The sequence below is a fragment of the Lepidothrix coronata genome, unplaced genomic scaffold (genome assembly GCF_001604755.1).
Source record: "Lepidothrix coronata isolate B3197 unplaced genomic scaffold, Lepidothrix_coronata-1.0 Scaffold218, whole genome shotgun sequence".
In the NCBI taxonomy this organism is placed as follows: domain Eukaryota; kingdom Metazoa; phylum Chordata; class Aves; order Passeriformes; family Pipridae; genus Lepidothrix; species Lepidothrix coronata.
In genome coordinates, this window is record NW_016690398.1 from 1,318,573 (window position 1) to 1,338,366 (window position 19,794).

Here is a 19,794-nt window from a genome sequence, read left to right on the forward strand (position 1 = left end):
TAACGATGCATCAATGCAGTGCATCACCACAAATGCCCCACCAGCCTGATGAAATATTGCTCAATAAAGTGGGAGCAGCTGGCAAGAGCTTCCACTGAATCACATGATGCAATTTCCTTCTGTTTGTTTAATTTGCATAGTTAAGAATAAGGAGGAAGAAATGTTAATAGACAAATTCACACACGAGAAGGTATTAATTGTCTTAATAGGAGTTGACAACTGTGGCACCTTAGTTTGGAAAGGCAGATGTTGCTTTTCGACTTTCTAAAAGGAAAAAAATCACAAATAAATCACTGTATCATAATTCCACATCATTCTTTTTCTGGTTTACTATCACACTTGAAGTTGTTCAGTTCAGCACTTTAAACAGAGCTGTAAGTGATAAGCAAGCCCACTCCTGTCACTGTTATTTGGAGCTCTCATTCCACAGGTGGCCCATGTTCTCAGCTGGTGATACAGTGAAAACATGGCTTTACTAACCCTAAATCACAGCCCTTGGCTGCAGCTCCTTATCCTGGCACCACCAACTGTCACAGAATCACAGAGTTCTTAATGTTGGAAAAACCTTATGGATTATGAAGTCCAGCCATCAACCAGCACCATGTTCACCCCCAGTCCTGTTCTCCTGGCTGCCCACTGAATAACACAAAGGGTAAAACACAAGAAAGAAGGCTTCTTGGGTTTTTTTTAGACATGAATTTTTCCTTTCAAGACAGACTTGATTAGTTCTGTTCAAAGATTTTGCTGTGTTGAGAGAAGCAGCACATTCCTCAAGCAGCTCCTCCCTCTCTCTCTCCATGGACTACTCATCCATCCACCTCTACCTCCTTTGCCAGGCCAAAGGTCTTTTGATGGTTTATTAACTCTTTAGTGCTTTTCTCAGTCTGGGGAAAATAAACCCACCAAATTCTGTCAGAGCAAGTCCAGAGGAGGGTCACCAACTTGATCAGAGGGATGGAGAACCTCTCCCATGAGGAAAAGCTGAGAGAACTGGGATTGTTCAGCCTGGAAAAGAGAAGGCTTCAGGGTGACCTAGTTAACCTGAAGGAGCTGACAAGAAAGATGGAGAGAGACTATTTACAAAGACATGGAGTGACAGGACACAGGGAATGGCTTCACATTGACAGACAGAAGATTGGATATAGGGAAGAAATCCTTCCCTGGGAGAATGGTGAGGCCCTGGCACAGGTTGCCCAGAGAAGCTGTGGCTGCCCCAGCCCTGGAAGTGTCCAAGGCCAGGTTGGACGGGGCTTGGAGCAACCTGGGCTAGTGGAAGGTGCTGCCCATGGCAGGGGGTTGGAATGAGATGAGCTTTAAGGTCTCTTCCAACCCAAACCATTCCATGATTCTGTGATCTGGTGGGAGCCAAGTGAAGTCTGTCCTGCAGCCCTCATCCCTTCCACTGGCCTTGGGCTTTCTGTTTCCATGTTCCCTGCCTACATTTACCACAGTGACACTATTTGATTTGACACCAGGAAGTCAGGAAATAAAATATGAACTGAAAACTCTCCCTTATTTTCACATCCTGATCACTCTGCCCGTTAAGTTTTGAAGAAAAGTTTAAATAACTGGGATTAACTCTCTATCTCAAAGCAAAGCAGTTCTGTCTGGATGTTCTATCCCATTTTGCCATGGGGAAAAAAAAGACACTTCCACAGCCACACACTTAGTCTTGGATTGTAGTTTCTCTCTGGAAAGGTAAATTGGTTACACAGGTTACAAAGAACAGAGAAGGAAGCAAAGGAATAAAAAGGCTCATAAATCAAAAAGAGCTTTGTGGTTCAGGCAGAAGAGGAGTTGGCAAAGGCTACTGAAATTTTCCAAGGAGAAATATGGCACACTCAGGGAAAAAGCTGAAGATGGAAACAGCCATCAAAAGGAGTGGGATGATGGACAATCTGGACAGAGGGTGGATGTTACAGTGACACACTTCGAGTCTGAAGAGGGGATCAGAATAAAACACACACCAGAGGCAGCTGGAGTTGCAAAGGCTATAAAGATATGTAAGATTTGAGGATTTAGAAGGACTTACTGAGGCACTTAATAGGCAGAAGAGCTTCTGATGGCAAAGGAGAAACAAGAGGTTGGGCAGCATTCCAGAGGCTCCTTTGGAGAACTGTTCTGATGTGATCCAGACCTGGCTCCACGGGGGGATGTTTATAGAAAAATCCATTTGTAACACCAAGAGCTTCATGGCTAAATGAATGGAAAGGTATTTTCTGTACTTAAATGAAACTGGGATGTAGAACAATGTAAGAGGGAAGCCGAGTTCTGCAAGTGCCTTTAAAATAGAAAAAATAAAAAAAAAATAGAGCACAAGGGGCTACAACCTTTGCCTATAAGAGGCTTTTTGATTTCTGGATTTTCATGTTGTTTACTCCTATGGAAAATTATCCTGAGCCAAATTTTATAGCTGTGGTACCCACGAATAAGAAATGTAGGTTTATTGGGAACTGTCAAGTGCAGCACAGAAGACTTGGATTTCATTCAAAAGGCAATCTAATCATGGTACTTGGATAAAAAGCTAAAAACATGGGATCAAAAGACAGGCACATCCAATGAGGAACACGAGCTAATTGGACATCTCAGCTGAAAATAAAGACCTGGAATCATATTCTGGAGCTAGACATGGTGCAGGCCAGAAATACTTCACAGAATATCCAGGAAAACAGGAAACCACATGCAAAAAACCTGATATTAGGTAAGACATGCCTCAAGCTGCACTTCAGTTTACATGGATTAGAGTTCTTTCCATTTTTAAAAAGACATATCAGAGTTATGAATTGGAACAGTGTATTTATGAAATATTCCAAGGAGATTGCAAGCACTTCATGATCCCAGCTCAAGAAACACGGATTGGTAGTTAGTGAGATGGTATTTTCCTGCTGACAAAGAACAATAGTTTTGGGAGAGTGCTCTGAGCAGCAATTTATTCAAGTCATATTAAATAAGACTTTGCAGTCTGACAGAATGAGGAAATGGAGGATCTTAGCAAGCATAAAAAACCTATCAAGTAGAGAAATAAAATCAGAGATCTGCTTCATTTCTTTGATCTTTTCTAGTGATAGTGCACTTGGAAGCTAATCCTACTCAATTAGCAGTAATTTCTAGATTATCTACAAAACCCACAGCCTTCCTATTGAAAGAGGTTGGTTTACAGACGTTTCTTCCAAAAGACAAGTGGAGGATTCCTGTTCCCCAAGCCTAAATCATTTCCACTCCATGCAGAAAAAAGGGATGGAGGCGATAACAGTGTTAATCAGATCTTGATTAAACTGAGCTTTGAGGATCTGAGGACTCCTAAAGGTTGCTAATAGAACATTTCCAGGGCTTTTCCAGAAGCAAAGAGCAGTTGATAGCTGTGTTTAAAGATAAATCACAGTCTCTGGGTCAGCACTGCTGCACAAATAAACCCTCCACCTGAGCACCAAAACGAGGGTATTTTGCCCAGGCTAAAAATGTATTGCAACTGAGGTATAACTAAATCACATTTTCACCATGTTACCTAATCAGCCCTGTTTTGATGTCTAGAATGTAACTTGACTCAGGGGCAGTGTTGGAACACGGTGCCCATCCACGCTAATAGAATAAATCACATTATCTGCTTCGAGTGAGCACTGAGCTCTAACTGGATTTTGTGTTACAGAAGAGCCCCAAATGTTAAGAGAGGAATCAGTACTAAAAGAGAAAATGTTTGTGTGAACACAAATATAAAAAGCACATCACTTGATGAAAGGCATAGATTTACTGGTGGAGGGAAAAAAAGGGAATATTTCCTCTGGTCCATCTAAGCATTTTATTATTCAAAAGGAAAAAAGGAGGTGGGCTATCAGATGAGTCCTATTTGTACTTGAAAGAAAGGTGTATGAAGCAGAAAAATAAGAATTTCCATGGATACATTAAAATATTCTTGGATTTAGGCAAAGCCAGAGGTACTGGCAAACAGCAAAATGTTAGAGAGAAAAAAAATATCAGGAAAGATACTGGATCAGCATGTTGGAATTATCTGGTACAGAAAGAAGAAAACTACTACTTTTAACAGCAACACAGAAATAGGGAAATACCACAGATGCTGCTGGAAGTTCATCTGGAAAAGGATGGGCAGTTCTGGTCACCACAGAAAGTCACTGCAGAAATGAAGCAGGTGCAGGCCAGAGCTATTATATCCCACAGATTTCAGGGGAGTTTAGATTTGTGGACAGATTTGCCAGACTTGGGTTCTCAATCTTAGACCAATGCAGCCTAAATGGGATTTTTTTCACCAGCTTCTATGAGATTTTGACGCCAGGAGGAATTTTTGAAAGCAAATAATTAAACTTATGCAGCCCAAGAAGTGAAAGACAGGAGCAGAAAGGAGCAGCATCCACGGAAATTAAAAGGTGTGCTGGCACAAAGGTTGGGCCTATCCTGTATGGAGATCTTTGTCCCATTTTATTTGGGCTCCTCGAAAGCATTTCCATCACCATTCCCATTCCAAAAATGTACAGGACTATGCACAGAGGTCAGCATGTAGAGAGAGGGATTACCAGAGATAGCTTTCCAGGGACTGAACCTCCAGCTTATTTTATTTATTTTATTTTATTCTATTCTATTTTTTTTATTCTATTCTATTCTATTCTATTCTATTCTATTCTATTCTATTCTATTCTATTCTATTCTATTCTATTCTATTCTATTCTATTCTATTCTATTTTATTCTATTCTATTCTATTTTATTCTATTCTATTTTATTCTACTTTCTTTTATTTCATTCTATTTTATTTATTAAAAGCAGGTCATGATGGATAAGGAACTCAGAGCTGCACTTTCCTCTCCTGCACATTCCTCCTGGCGTGAGCAACTTAAAAGTTTTGCCAGAGTCCCTCTCCCTCATGTTCTTTCCCAGGCAAAGCTGGAATAAAACAGCCCCTGGAAATCTTATTCTACAGTTTACACAGTGGTTTAATAGATGATAGGGCTGGGATGAATTTTGACAGAGCTCAGGATTACAGTGTCTGCATTCTGAACAGGTTATATTTTATACAAGAGCCACTGCAAATCTTCTTAAACTTTCATGTAAAAAAAGGAACTTACATGCACAAAGTACTGCTGAAACCTTGAAGTGCATTTCTTCCCAGGTTTTCTGGAATTTTAAGGTTGAATCACTGGTTTCTTTTCAATTTATTGCTGCTTTCTATTTCCAGCAAGGGTTGTGGCCTTGGAACAGCCAGAGACCTTGGAGCTGATTCTCTGTGGTGAGAACATTTAATCAATTTTCCCCATCACATCTGAAATTTGGTTTCATCCCCCTGCTCAGAGATGACTTCACACTTCTACTAATACATACAAAAATAAAAAGGAGGATGCACAACTATAAAAAGGAACCACAACATAAATTAGGTAAAAAAAACTAAGTGCTGCTTAATTTTTTCTTTTATATTTCTGTTTGACTTTGGAGACTGCAGTGACTCCTGAATTACTGGAATTACTTTAAAGGAGAGAGCTGGAAAGAAAGATGCAGCTTTTCTTCTTCATTTCTGCTAATGTTTGTACTTCTATTAATAATATTATCCCTGGAAAAACACACAGATATTTGGAACAATCATCACTGTGGTGTGATAAATAATTGCTTTGAAATCTGTGTTATTAACTAAAAATAATAAAAATAATAAAACGGAGTCTTCTTATTATACTTTAATAAATGGCAGCATTTTGACTGGTTTTCAATAAAGTGGATTTTACCAGCGTAAAAAGGTGATTCTGAGCTCACCTGTCTTAGTAAACAAGGCAGATCCAAGGATACAGGAAGCCTATAAAAGAGAAGAGACTCAAAGTGGCACCTAAATAACAGGGACACAGAGAGCAGTGCTGGGGCTGGAGAGTGATAAAGAAAGTTAATAGAGGAGATGCCACTTTTTATAAGTTCTCTCTGTCCCCTAAAATACTCTGTGTATATACACAGACATATAAATGCTTCTTGTTTCCTTTTAATACTATTTTAACACAGTAAGCATCAGTTTGCACATGCCAATAAAAAATAACAGCATTACAAGATGTGCTTCTACCTCAGTCCATGTTGTCTTGAAATCTTTTGAGTTTTTAGTTATTTTAATGATTTGGGATAATGCACACAGCACACAGAAAAGGAAAACACTTTTAAATCTGCAGAAGGCTCCACTGTATTTATTTATTTCCTGGTAAAGGATGAAGTTTACTTGTGAATGATCCTGGAATAAGATTTATTAGTCTGTAAAGTATCACTGAGAGCAACCTGGAAATTGGATCTTTGAGGGAAGTTCACAAGATTTACGCTCTGAACATCAACAAAGAAAAAAAGGGAATGGGGGAGTCAAATTGCCCAACAAGCACAGCTTCAGAACATGAAAGTTAGGAAGAAAAGTTTATAAAAGGATCGTGTTATGTGTGAGAAAAACAGTTCTTAATAGTTCTTCCTTGATTATAAAGTCCTGGAATGTGGAGAGAGTCTCTTTTGGAATGACATGCACCAGTATTTCCACAGAAAGGAGAATCAAGTGAATTCACTGTTTTGAAGCACATGAGAAGGGAATAAATTCTATTCTCTGCCTTAGAAGGGAATGGATTTGAGCTCCATGGGACACCTCCATAATCCAGCTGGCAGCAGGAAATACATCACTGAAGGTTATAATGCAACTTAGAAAAAATGAATTAAAAAAATTAAGTAACCTACCTGCTATTCTTGAAATGGGAAGTATAGAAATAACTCTACCTCTTCTCCCGGAAAGAGTAATTTTCAGTTATAAAGAATCCTCATTCCAGAGGATTCTTCCAGGCAGTTCAAGCAGTGAAACAACAGATTTTTAAAGGCAGCAAAACATGGACTTAGAACAGTTTGGCAGAGAAAGTAAAAAATCAAGAGAAAAACCTAAAGGAAGAGTAAAATGTAAAGATGGAAACCCTTAAATGATGCACAGAGCCCAGGTCAGAGTTCCAGCTGCACCTACAAACAAAGGACCTGGGATGTTTTTGGATAATAAACTACCATTCTCTGCCTAAGTCCACCACACCAGGATTTGTTTGTGCTCACAAGGCAATGTGAGGGCAGAGTTATGTGAAGAATCCTGAGATTCCCATCACAGCTGAGTATATGGACTTACTGCAACACAAAATGGTTGAAAACATACCCAAAAATTTATCAATAACTACAGGCATTTGATTTGTTGTTGCTGTAAAAAATAGCTTTAAATTGAATTAGCTGATGACAGGAACAGCAAATAATCAGCAAGACCTGCTGGCATTTGTAATCTCTGGAAAGAAGAAATGAGGGAAGGGAAAGATCAGAGTGGTACAGGGAGGAAAATCTGTCATCCAGAAAGTGCTGGCCCAGCCAACTGAGACACCCTAAAGGAGTTAAAACAGAGCTGCTGTGGAAAAGCTGGAATATTTAGGAAATGCAGTGTATTGACACAACTCTACTGAGACACCAACAATGCAAGTGCAGTGTCAACACTGATTTTTCATCTCCCTCTTCTCCTTTGGCTTTGTAACAGAAAGAGGGTTTTTTGGGATCATCTGTATGAAGGCACAGTCCTCCAAGCACCCTCAAATTTAAGAACTGGACCCCTCCAATCTCACACTTCAAGGATGATTTTGCTGAGACAGAAAGAATGAAGGGGAGGTGAAGACCAAAACCTGCTCTTCTGCAACCCTTTCAAATAATTAAAAACTCAAAACTCCGAAATCCAAGTGCTAACTTTGTACTGGGTGACCTCCTCAGCTCCACAGCATAACCTCGCATTAATAATGAAATCAGACAATTTTATGCCTCTTTAATAATTTATGCCAAATATATTTGGGTTTAGGAAGGACAGGATTCATTTTATCGATCACGATGCATTATCTCCAACCTGGAAACTTCTAAGCAGCTTTCATCTCCTGCGCCATCCTAAATAATTCAGAGTGTAATTTCAGTTGGGTTATTTTGTTTGTATCTTTTCTTATTAAATTTGTATTTTTTTTTTTAATCAAAAGAAAAGCTGACAGGTCTGGAGCAGAGGGTCGAAAATCCACCTCGTAGTACTCAAAAAAGTCCCAAGGAAATCATCTTGAAAAGTCCCAGCAGTGAGGATCCTTCTGCCTAATTCTTAGTTTTTAGAGCACAGACCTCTGTACTGTATTTGTACAGTGTTACATGTATATTTAATAATGACTATAATAACAGTAGCAAATAACTTTGAGCTTTCGTTAAAAGGACACGGTCACAGCATAATTTCTCTAAAAGTTATTTGTTCATTTTACCTGAAGTTTGGAACAGTTCATCCCTGTCAATTCTCAGCAGGAGGACAGAAATTTTTGTTCTGGTTTGGAAGTTGAAAAGTAAATTTGAATATGCAAGAAATGGTTACTAATTTCTCCTGCATTCACTCCAAAGGTGAATCCTTGAGCAAGGTACCTACAAACTGTGCAGTGCAGAGATTTACAGGCTTATCTGGGGAATATTTTAATATTAATGAATTTCCAGCAAGGTTAGATTTTCATTTCCCATATCTATAATTAGTGGGGGGAGAAGAAAAGGATGAGAACAAACAGATGCCATGGTGACACTGGAAAATAGGAAGGAAAAGAGACAAATGGAATAAACAGTATCTCAGACAAGTTAATTAGGAGCACTCTGCAGTTCCCAAGGCTTTTGAATGGTCAGTTCAAGAGATATCACTGTCACAAAGGGATTATTGGAGCATTCTACAGATCACTGGTCAAGGTTTGCATCAGATTTAGGGAGAAAAGTTTTGCTGTGAGAAACAAAATTAAGAAGAGTGTGTTTTCATCATTGCAGTAGGAGAAGGCACAGGGACAAATTCCAAAGTCACTCACCAGTGGATGCAAATTAATCACTTGGCAATAACTAATAGTCTCTTTTAGGACTTCTCAGATCATCACCTAAAGTGATGCTTTGAGTGCCTCTGTGATAAGAGAGGATTTAATCAGATGTAAATCATAAAACAGTAATCCCAGGATTACTGGACTATATGGATGTGCAATTAGAAGCTGCTTTATTCTCTAATTTGTCCTCACTCACTTTACTGGTGTTTCCTCTCATCTTCCCAGAAAGCCACTCCCAGCAATTTTGACCACTATCACATCACTACTAGGGCATGTGATGTGATTAAGTTTAAGGAAATCCATTAAATATATAAGTAATCATTTAAGGTGTGTCTATATTGTCTCTTCTCTCAGGTAACAACTGACAGGATGAGACGAAACGGCCTCAAGTGTCACCAGACGAGGTTTAGATTGGATATTAGGGAGAATTTCCTCATGGAAAGGGTGCTCGGGAATTGCAACAGGTTGAGGGAAGTGGTGGAATTGAGGCACAAATATTTACACAGCTAAAAACTTGTCACAACCTCCCCTGATTTCAGAGGGAACCCCTGGCAGGGTCACGGCCACTGCTAAGTGAGACTGTCCCAGGAAATATCTGCCATCACTCAAATGGTTATGGTCTGACCAAGAGAGAAGAAATGGGCAGCAAAGACAAGGAGATCTGAGCTACAGAGCCAACAGATCTATCTTGGTGCAGATAAAAAGCAACAGATGAAAGTAATATTTAATATAAATCCGGGCTGTCAACGCAGGGCCGTTCCCAGGACAATGTGCTCTTTCGACTGATGCCCAGTGCCAGGAGCCACCTCTGGGGGGATATTTAGAGCTTTCTTTTCATCTCCTTGCCCACAGATATTTGCTGCTTTCCTGAATGCACAGAGCTCCAGTTTCTCCTGATTCAAGGAATGGAGTAGATGGGAAGCCAAACTGTGCAATCCTTTCAGAGGGAGAGCGGGGAGCCGAGCAGGGAAATAAAAAAGAAAAGAAAAATGCTGGTGCATGAAGTCTGGCAGGTGGCAAGGACACAGCAGATTTCAGTAACCACTCCCCTCCAGCACAGCACAAAAGGAAATAATCATTATATGCAATGCTGCTGCACAATAAAATACAATAAGCAGACTTGCTTTAATAGAAAGACACTGTGATTTGTGGGACACTGAACTAAGCAAAGCATCCTCAGATGTAATCATCTTTTAAGATGTTATTTCTCCAGAAGAAACTATGCAATTATTTACAAAGAGTCATAAACACGCCATAAAAGTCAGATTTTAAATTGCCCATGCACATGCCATCTGTCAAAATAATTTTTACAAACAAATCAAAGTTTGGAAATGTATTTATTTGGCTGCTGATGGCGTGTGCAGGAGGACTGGGATCAGCTTGGTGATAGTCTGTACACAAAACCCTTCAATTCTAATTTCTCACTCAGTGCCTGGCCCTCACAGATTTAAGATGAATGAGGTAATCATCCTTAAAAAGCTTTGCCATCTAAAAGGAAATAATTTAAAGAGCATGAATTAGCAGTTACAACAACAACAAAAAAATAAAACTATCCTAGTCTACTAATTAAAATGCTTCAAAAATCACCAAAGATTTTTTAAATGGATCATAGTGTGTCTTTCTGGAAGCTCTTGTTCTCTTAGTGCGGTTCTTACTGGTTCAGTTATTAAAGTCTGAGGAATCTAAAATGAATATGACTCTGAATTTGTACAGAATGAAGAAATGAGTGTGATCTGCACTGAAGGAAAAACCTGGGCTTCATTACAGGCCATGGAAAGATCCTTCTGCCTCCCCACACTTCCTTCCTGGGCAAGGGGACTTCCATCTCTGGTCTCCAGAGCTGCTTCCCAATGTTCAGACTCCCTGAATAAGAGCTGGGTCAGATTCCAAATTTCAAATAACGTCTGGGACCTTCATCTCAACAAAAAACATGTGAATCTCAATAAAAAACACGTGGATCTCTACAAAAAACCCATGGGGATCTCCACAAAAAAACCTGTGGATGTGGCACTTGAGGACATGGTTTAGTGGTGGGTTTGGCAGTGCTGGGTCAAGGGTTGGGCTTGATGATCTTAGAGGGCTTTTTAAACCTCAGTGGTTCTGCGATCCAGATTATAATTTAGGCTTTTATTTTTCTATTAAGACAGCCAAACTAATAGTCATTTCCTTGCAATATTTAGTATCAATGAAGCCACCCTTCACACAGCCCAAAGGGAGAGGTGGGACAGGTTAAATGATTACATATATGATCATATATAACATATTATATACAATATATAATAATATTATAAATTATGTATAGTACTTGAGGCAGAAATGCAGACTGTAGTGCCAAAAGGGATTTAGGAAGGGAATTCCAATCCTCACAGCCATTCCACTGTCTCTCACCCCAGTTGCATCTCCAACAAACTGCCAAATTCCATGTCCATGGACTTTCAGCACTTCTGAGACACTATATTTTCCGTGCCTTGGTTAAGCTACACTGAGATTTACACCCAAAGTGTTGATAATGCACAAACAACCAAATATAACAGCCATAAATGTATAAAGGAAAGTTCCAGTAGGATCCCAAAATACCAAAACACTCTCTCATTAACATCACAAACGGAGATAGTAAGGAGATATATTTCTCCATTCCTTTATTAAAAGATGTAGTGCAATACAACTGTGAATTCCTCCCTCAATTTTATTTTATTCCTTCCTGAATTTTATATTCCAGCACAAGGGGCACCCACAGCCAGGCTGACGATGCTGCCATGAAGCTGCTACTTTGTTTGGCCTTTAATGCCTAACAAAAAAAACACACACACCTTCAGCAGTCAAAACGTAATTAAAACCCAGAATTTCGTCCTGCTTGAAGTCCCCTCTCCAGGTGAAAAGTCAGTTTAGCTGCTCCACTGAAAAATACTGTTTTCATTGTGAGTGTTTCAGAACAGAACTTCAGCTCCTGTTAAGATACCCAATGCCAGAATTTTTTAAAATTAAACTGTATATATTTAAAATAGGACAGAAATGGGATCAAGCAGAAGGTGAAGTTATTCCTGTGAACTGAAAAGGACACTAATTTCCCTCATGAATTTCAATCCTAACTTTCTGTTAATTAATAGAAGCAGGTTGTTATATCCACAAACATAACTCAGATACAGATGACAATTTAGGGAGAACAGTGAACAATTAGAGCCAAATCCCAGCTCGTTTCGAGCCAAGGGAATATTTCTGCCCAAGCTCAGCACAGCAAGGTTTCCATGTGCAGAAACCAGGGATTGCATTCATGTGGATGGACAGCCTGTGCTCAGCTTCACTGAAAAGAGGAAAACCAAGGAAAATGCCAAAAATATAAACATCCCTTCACTATTTTCCCATGGAAGCAGAGGACAGCACAAGGAACATCTGGAATAGGTCACTGGGAAGACACTCTTCTCCAGGAGCTGCACAGGAACTGGACTTCACTCCATCCAAAAAGAGCTCAACTTCACCATCCTGTCTCTTCCGGATGTCCCACAGCCCTTGTATGTGCCCTTGTACAAGAAGGAATCTGCCTTTCCAGGGAATCTGGCTTTCCAGGTACAATCTCCCCACTCTCCAAAGCTCAGGAGCCAGAGGAACCTTCCCCATTGCAGTGGGGTGGGCATGGGAAGAGGAATTCTCCACCTGCTTGTGACTCCCTCTCTTATTCCTAGGACAGATGCATTATGAAAAATATTGGATAGAGGAGTTTTATGGGATCAAAGACTGGTTTATGTTGGAAAGGACCTTAAAGATTGACTGTTTCCAACCTCCTGCCATGGGCAGGGACACTTTCCAATGTATAAGGTTGCTCCAAGCCCCATCCAACCTAATCCATTTTAGGATTCCGTGATTGTAGCCCAGGTAATTCTGCATCCCAACTCCCCACACACAGTTCCTTCTGGGCAGATCTGAAGGCATAACCACAACCTCAGACTTTAAATTCCTCCTTCTGCAGCTAAGGAATGATATTTTCCAATCCAATTCCACTCCAGGTGCAGGAGACGCAAAACCTTTTAGAGGGAGAACACCCAAAATTAACAGATGGATCTCAGAGGTGCCGCTTGCGCCTCTTGTGCCAAAGCTAAATAAATAAATATATAATAAAAAACCAAACTAAATCAATTCACAAATCCCATATATTCCTCCTGGATATCTCATATCCAGGACTTGTTAATACAGACACTTCCTATAACCCTGTGGGTTCTCTTGCTGAATACACAGCAGGTACCACCCACAGAAAACAACTCTGTATACATTTAACACTTGATATTTTACTTTAAATTATGCTTTTATTTTAGGAATTGAACACCAATTCTATCCACTAAATTAGAGATTAGAAATCCTGCATGGTATGACAGAGCTGGGATGATTTTTTTCCTTGTTATCATGATATTGAACAATTCCAGAATCTCTCTCTCTCTCTCTCTCTCTCTCTCTGTATATATATTTCTTTGAATATTCACTCCATGTTTCTCTGGAGGCTTCATTAGAAATTGCACTGCATTTGATTTAAAACACATATTTTCTCCAAACCATTTGAATAAGCAATGAATAAAAGAAATTTCATCCACTTTATTAATGAAGTCATAAATCAGGGGGTTGAGCTAAGAGCTTGTATTTACTGCTCACCTTGCATTATGAACATGGAGGAAACTACTAAACAGTTTCTTTCTCCTGTCAATATCCTAAATAATTCAGGGAGGAACCTCAGATTGACTTTTCATCCATGCATATCCCATTAAAAATATGTGTTTCTATATTTTCAGTGTAATAGTATCAAAACTATGCAGTAGCTTTGTCAAATTAACAACTTATTTTCCCAAGTCATTCTGTGAAACTCTGCTACGATTTGGGAAAGTTTTTCTCTGCTGTATCCCTTAAAATTCACGTTAAACAGGGAACATTGGGCACTATAACTTCCCTCCGTGACACGTTTATGATTCTCTTCCCCATAACTCTCATTTGGTGAGAGTTCAGGAGACGTTTCTTGCCTCCTGATGAACAACTTTGGGGATGAACTTTTAACTTGGGAGTTCTCGAAGCTTTCCTTTAATGACTTCTCCGTGCCAGTCAGACACGACGTGAGCAGAGAGAACCTGACCCTGCCTCGCTCCAGCTGCTCTCCCAACCTCCAAACCAGCACCTTCCTCAGTCACTGCTCCAAATGCTACAGCGGGGTGACATCACATTTTAAATCCAAAACTCATCAGGGCTCAGTTTGATACATTTAAATATATGGACGAGCTGAAATTGGGATTGTTTTACTCCCCCCTCCCACCACTGTTACAGTGGGAACGTCGATCCAGAGACAGGAAGAAATAAAAGACCCTTGCAAATAATTCAACATTGCAGTTCAGGATCATCATTTATTAATGAAGACAAAGTAGCCCAACAGCAGGACCTTGGAACTCTGGTTTATGATTATGACAAAGCTGATCTTTAATTGCACCAGCTAAAGATTATTTGTCTCCTTTAGCTGACAGCAACATTTACTGCCTGCCCCTGGAAAACTCTTGACAACAACTTTGCAGACCAACATTCTGTTTTAGGAAAACTCTTTTACAGCTTCTGTGAAGATTAGAGAGGAGGGGTTTAGAGGACTTAAGCCTGTGTTACTGGCACTAATAACTGCTTAATAGCACTGTAACAAAAATTACATTATTTTACACTTCAAGCTTTACCTACTAGTTAAACTGTACTTTAGCCACTTGTGTTTTCACTACTTACTGTTAGTTTTCATTACATCCATGTGTGTATATCACCTAACAGTACACTAATTAAATCAATATTCAAATCTCAAACACTCTGTAACACTGAAATATCATAAAACACTCGCTATCAACTCATCTCACACTTATTATTTAGAATAACAGAGGGGTTTTTTTGCACAACACATACTAATTGTGAGCTGAGCAGAACTCACACATACACTCCTGTTAAATGTATTCGCTTAAATATAATATTTTTAATTATTTCCTTTGTGGATAAATTTTAATCGCCAACTATTTCTCCATGATCTAAGGAACCAATATGCTCCTGCAGGGGCAAGGGAATTCTCTGAGATTCCCTCAATCTTTGCAATGGAACACATTCAGCATATTTAGCTCCGAGGAGTAATCAGCTCATCATCTCCTCTGCAGCTGCAAACTCCAGCCAAGCTCCAGAGAAACCTCAACAATCCCACGCCCAAAGGAGCTCAACTCCACCAGGGGGTGGGAACGGGAAACCACTTGAAACATAAGGCACCAAAAAGTTGTTACACAAGACATTTTTCCTGGCTCTGTGGTCCCTGTTCTGGTGCTCCTTCCCAGAGAAAGGAAACTTTCCACAATGATGGCGGGTCATGGAATGTGAGGAACTGATCTGGGAAGTTCTCAGGAAATTCTTTACTCACAGAATCACAGAATTGTTTGGGTTGGGAGGGACCTTAAAGATCATCTAATTCTACCCCCCTGCCATGGGCAGGGACACCTTCCACTAGCCCAGGTTGCTCCAAGCCCTGTCCAACCTGGCCTTGGACACTTCCAGGGATGGGGCAGCCACAGCTTCTCTGGGTAAAACCTGTGCCAGGGCCTCCTGACCCTCACAGGGAAGGATTCCTTCCCAATATCCCATCTAAACCTACACTATTTCAGTTTAAATCATACACTTAATGGCAATTCTTTCTCCATCCCTTTGGACAGAGCATTTTTCTCTCAGGCTCAAGCAGCACCTTTGAAAATGAGACCTCTTGCTTTTGGTTACACTCCCTGGACCCACCAGCCCCACCTGCCAAGTGACATTGCTGCTCCCTGCTCCTTCCTGCAGGGACAACACTGAGATCCCTACACCTCAAAAAACCCCCCCTTTATTACATTCTGAGAAACACCTTCCCTAGTTTGTTCAGATTTAAGCTGAATAAATTCCCCACTTCCATAAGAGCTTGTTGCCTCTAATTTTGTTTGATGCTTTTATGGAAACGCTGAGCTTACTATGAAATGTTGCTTTGGAGAGTACCACAACTTTATTATTAGCAAACAGCTAAATGTGGGACTGACATGGTTTGATATCTGTGTCTCTGAGGAGCACCTGAGTCTATAGACAAGAAAACTGCTGCTCAGCTTTGCTGTCAACTCATCCTCAAAGAGCTGTCATTTAGCACCTACATATGCCTATAGAGTGTGTGCAGCCTATAAACTGTAAAACACAGCACTGCAGCTCTGTCTGAAATGAGAAAATGCAAAAATAACCAGAATTCAGAACATCTCGGTAGCACAAATGATCTATTTACCCAGGCACACATCAAATAAGTGCTGAATAGGGCTCCTTTTAATGAAACTTTTTATTTAGCTTGTAACTGTTTTAACAAGCCCTTGGAGTCTCCCCATCCAGTGCATTTTCCTTATTTTTAGAAAAGACAATTAGTCTTATCCTTGGTTGTGACTAAGCACCTCCAGTCACATCCAAATTTGCACTAACACACATATTTGCATATTTTAATGTGTCTCCAGCTTGGGAAAACATAACTTTCGGGAAAACATAATTTGGAAAGTAGGAAATCAAGCAAGAACAGCTGGGTAAGCAATATCAATATTTCTCTGAGTCACTGGCTTGTTTTATACATACAATATCTGGAAAATGCAGGTTCATTCCAGTACATTGGAGACATCATTGGCTCCAGGTGAGCACAAACTGGCAGCTGTGAATACCTTGAGCTCACAATTCTATTTTTTAAAGTTTTTACCTGATCCCCTGTGACAAACATTGTCATTTTAAGATGCTGCTGCATTGCATTAAGCTAAGCTTAAATGTCCACTGAGAAGGACAGCTTCGCTTTTGAAGTGACCACATCAAAGCTGGTAAAAGGCAGGACCATTAAATGCTGATCTTTACAAATCTCAGCAACAAATTCATGTTGGTTCACATCTCAGAACACTCATTTCAGCCCCCATTTTATAATATCAGTTGAAAGGTTTAGGACCCAGCATAAAAGAAGAGAAATGCAGGAGACCAAAGATGAATTATACATGGAAAAGTTAAGAGATCAGCTCGAAATTTTTATGGAAGTTTCCAATGTGACCTTCTCAGGAAAGGCAGCAACAGCCCTAAGAAATCTGAGCTAATTCTTCTCCCATTCCCTCAGGGAGCCAAGGGATCGAGTCCCTTCCACGAAATGTTGTGTGGGTGAAACTTCCAGGGCTCTGTGGGTTCTGGGGATGGGGGTTTTTTTTGCAGACTCTGCTCTTTTGAAACATTTTAGTGTGACCAAAATAGAGCAACACATCCCAGGATTACGTTACTCAGGAAATCGATGCCATCCCATTATTTTATTTCTTGCTGTCCAACCACGAATTTGTTTTTCCTAATACACCTTTTGCTGAGAACTCTTTTTCTATTTCAAATGTGGCAGTAAATTATTTCATCAGATAAAGTAACTTTAAAGAGGAAGGAAGGAAGGAAAGGAGAGGGAAGGGAAAGAAAAGGGACAAGGGGAAAGGAAATGGGAAAGAGGGGAAAGAGGGGAAAGAGGGGAAAGAGGGGAAAGAGGGGAAAGAGGGGAAAGAGGGGAAAGAGGGGAAAGAGGGGAAAGAGGAAAGGGGAAAAAAAACCACTGAAGGGTATTTAATTCCTGCCTTTACTCCTGCTTGCTTATTTTTGGTACAGGATGTAAATTTCTGCATCTTTACCAGCCATAAAAAGTGATTTATCAAATCAAGGAAAGAAAAAAGAGAAGGTTCAACAATTAAAGAACTTGGGCTTGTTTAATTTATTTACTTTTCTAGCAGCTTCCATTTATACCTTGAGCTTGTTATTCATCTAGAGCTTTAAAATGTGCAGATTTAGCCCTCCTATATAAAGTGAAACATTTTAAATAAATATTTTTCTTTAAGTTTTTGTTTGTTTGTGTTTTTTTGAGAGTTTAGGGGTTTTTGTTGATGTTGTTCTTGCTGTTGTTTTTTAAGTCTCAATAATCAGAAGAAAAATCAGAAAAGAGAGACTCATTCACAATAAAAGAACTCCTACTTTAGGACTCCTATAAGAGGAATATTTTAAACTTTGTTAACATACTTTGGGATTTATTTTTTTTAATTGAAGACAGATACATTCTTAGTGGGATTTTGTTTTAAAGCTTAAAATAATTGAATATTAGTTGAGAAGGGAAAGGGGGCGATTTTTGAGCTTTATTGAATATCTCACATACCTTCTTTTTAGACATGTACCCATAATTTTGGAGTCTTTCACGTGAAAGAATTACACCAAAAGCCCCATGAAATCCATGGCTTTGCTGTTTATTCAGGTAAATTAATAAATTAAGCATCTGTTATTCTGAAGGACACAAATAATTTAAGCAGGTCCTACAAAATAAGGATAAAACCCCTATTTCCACCAAAACCAAATGGTGGAACTTTAACATTTCAGCACAACAGCAAAAAAAAAGAACCTTTGAAAGGTTTTGGGAGTGAACTTGGGGAGAAAGTTAAACTTGTGTTATTGATTTAGGAGCTGGCATGTTAATCTGTTATTATTTCAAGGGAGAAATAACTCTGCATGGGAGATAATCTACTTGTCTTCTAGTCCACATCTCCTGCAAGAATTTTCTTGCTCATGCATAGATAGTGTCTTATCTAGTCCTGACTCAAGTCAATAGTGAGTTGCTTGTTTGTTTTTTAAATAGCAGCTGCACTGGGTATCTACAGGGGATGAAAAAGTGAAAGGATTACAGTTTTGACCTGTTAAAATTGATTTATAAGGGGGAATATTTTTTCCCTCCTATTATGTCCCAGTGATAAATTGGTCTTTCAAGTTCAGGCTGTGTGAAAAACTGATTTGTCGATTGTAGTCTGGCCCCAAAAAAAAATAAAATGGGAAAATTACCCCACTTCAATTAAAATGTGCAATGGTTTTTGTGGTTTGTTCTTTGCTCAGAGACATGAAAAAAAATAAACATGCATTCCTGGGATGTTTAATAGTGGGAAACAAGAGAATATAAAGATTGAAGGAGGCACCATTTACAAAGGGAAGGAGGAGCAGAGGACTCTGGGCATGACACACACCCAAAGAGGAGCTGGACACCATCTCACCTTCTGCCTCAGAGGGACACAAAAGACACCAGCAATGAATCAACCCTGCTGGAACCAGTATAGACCCCATCCACTATTCCTAATCCACTAAAACATCCATTAAATGTGTGGGAAAGCAGTTGGGAACTCGTATCACAGTGGTTTGGTGAGTGTTCACACACAATGCAGCTCAACAGAGGCAGGGCAGCAATTTGAAGCCAAAACCAGAACTCAGCTACATAAGAAGAGGCAGTAAAAGCTAAAACTGATGCATGTAACTCAAAATATAGATAAAAATAATGAAACTCAAGTTGTTCCAGCAGCAGCACCTTCCCAAAACTCTTGTGCCTCCATAAGATCATGTTTGTACCTTATCACATGAAGTCCAGGAAGCAATAAATAACAAAGGATGGGAGGGAGGGAGGGGAGTAGGATTTTACCAAGATGTAGCAGCACTACAGGAAAGGAACTGAGCTGCAGCCTGTCCTGCAGGAGCTGGGAATGCTTCAGACACCAAGAAAATCTGTCCTTGGGCTGTGGAAGGGAATGACTTGCACTCCAGTGGGTGCTGGTACATCAGGCTCTCACACACAGACACTCAGGAGACAAAGCAAAACATCAAGATGAGTAGCTGGAACAGAAAAAACATCACTGAGGAGTCTAGGGAAGAAAAATGAACACAGATATCTATAATTTATCCACTGTTTTTTATGGATGAAGACATTCTTCTCAGCAGCCCTGAATGGCAAGTGACAGGACTGACCTGCTGGATGTCACAGTGCAGGGAACAGACATCAGGGCACACATCTCCTGTGTGAGTCTCATCACAGGAGTGCAAGAACAGGCCAAAGAGAACAGAAAATAGAACAGCCAGCTTCACAGAGCCAGAACTGAACGGATTAAC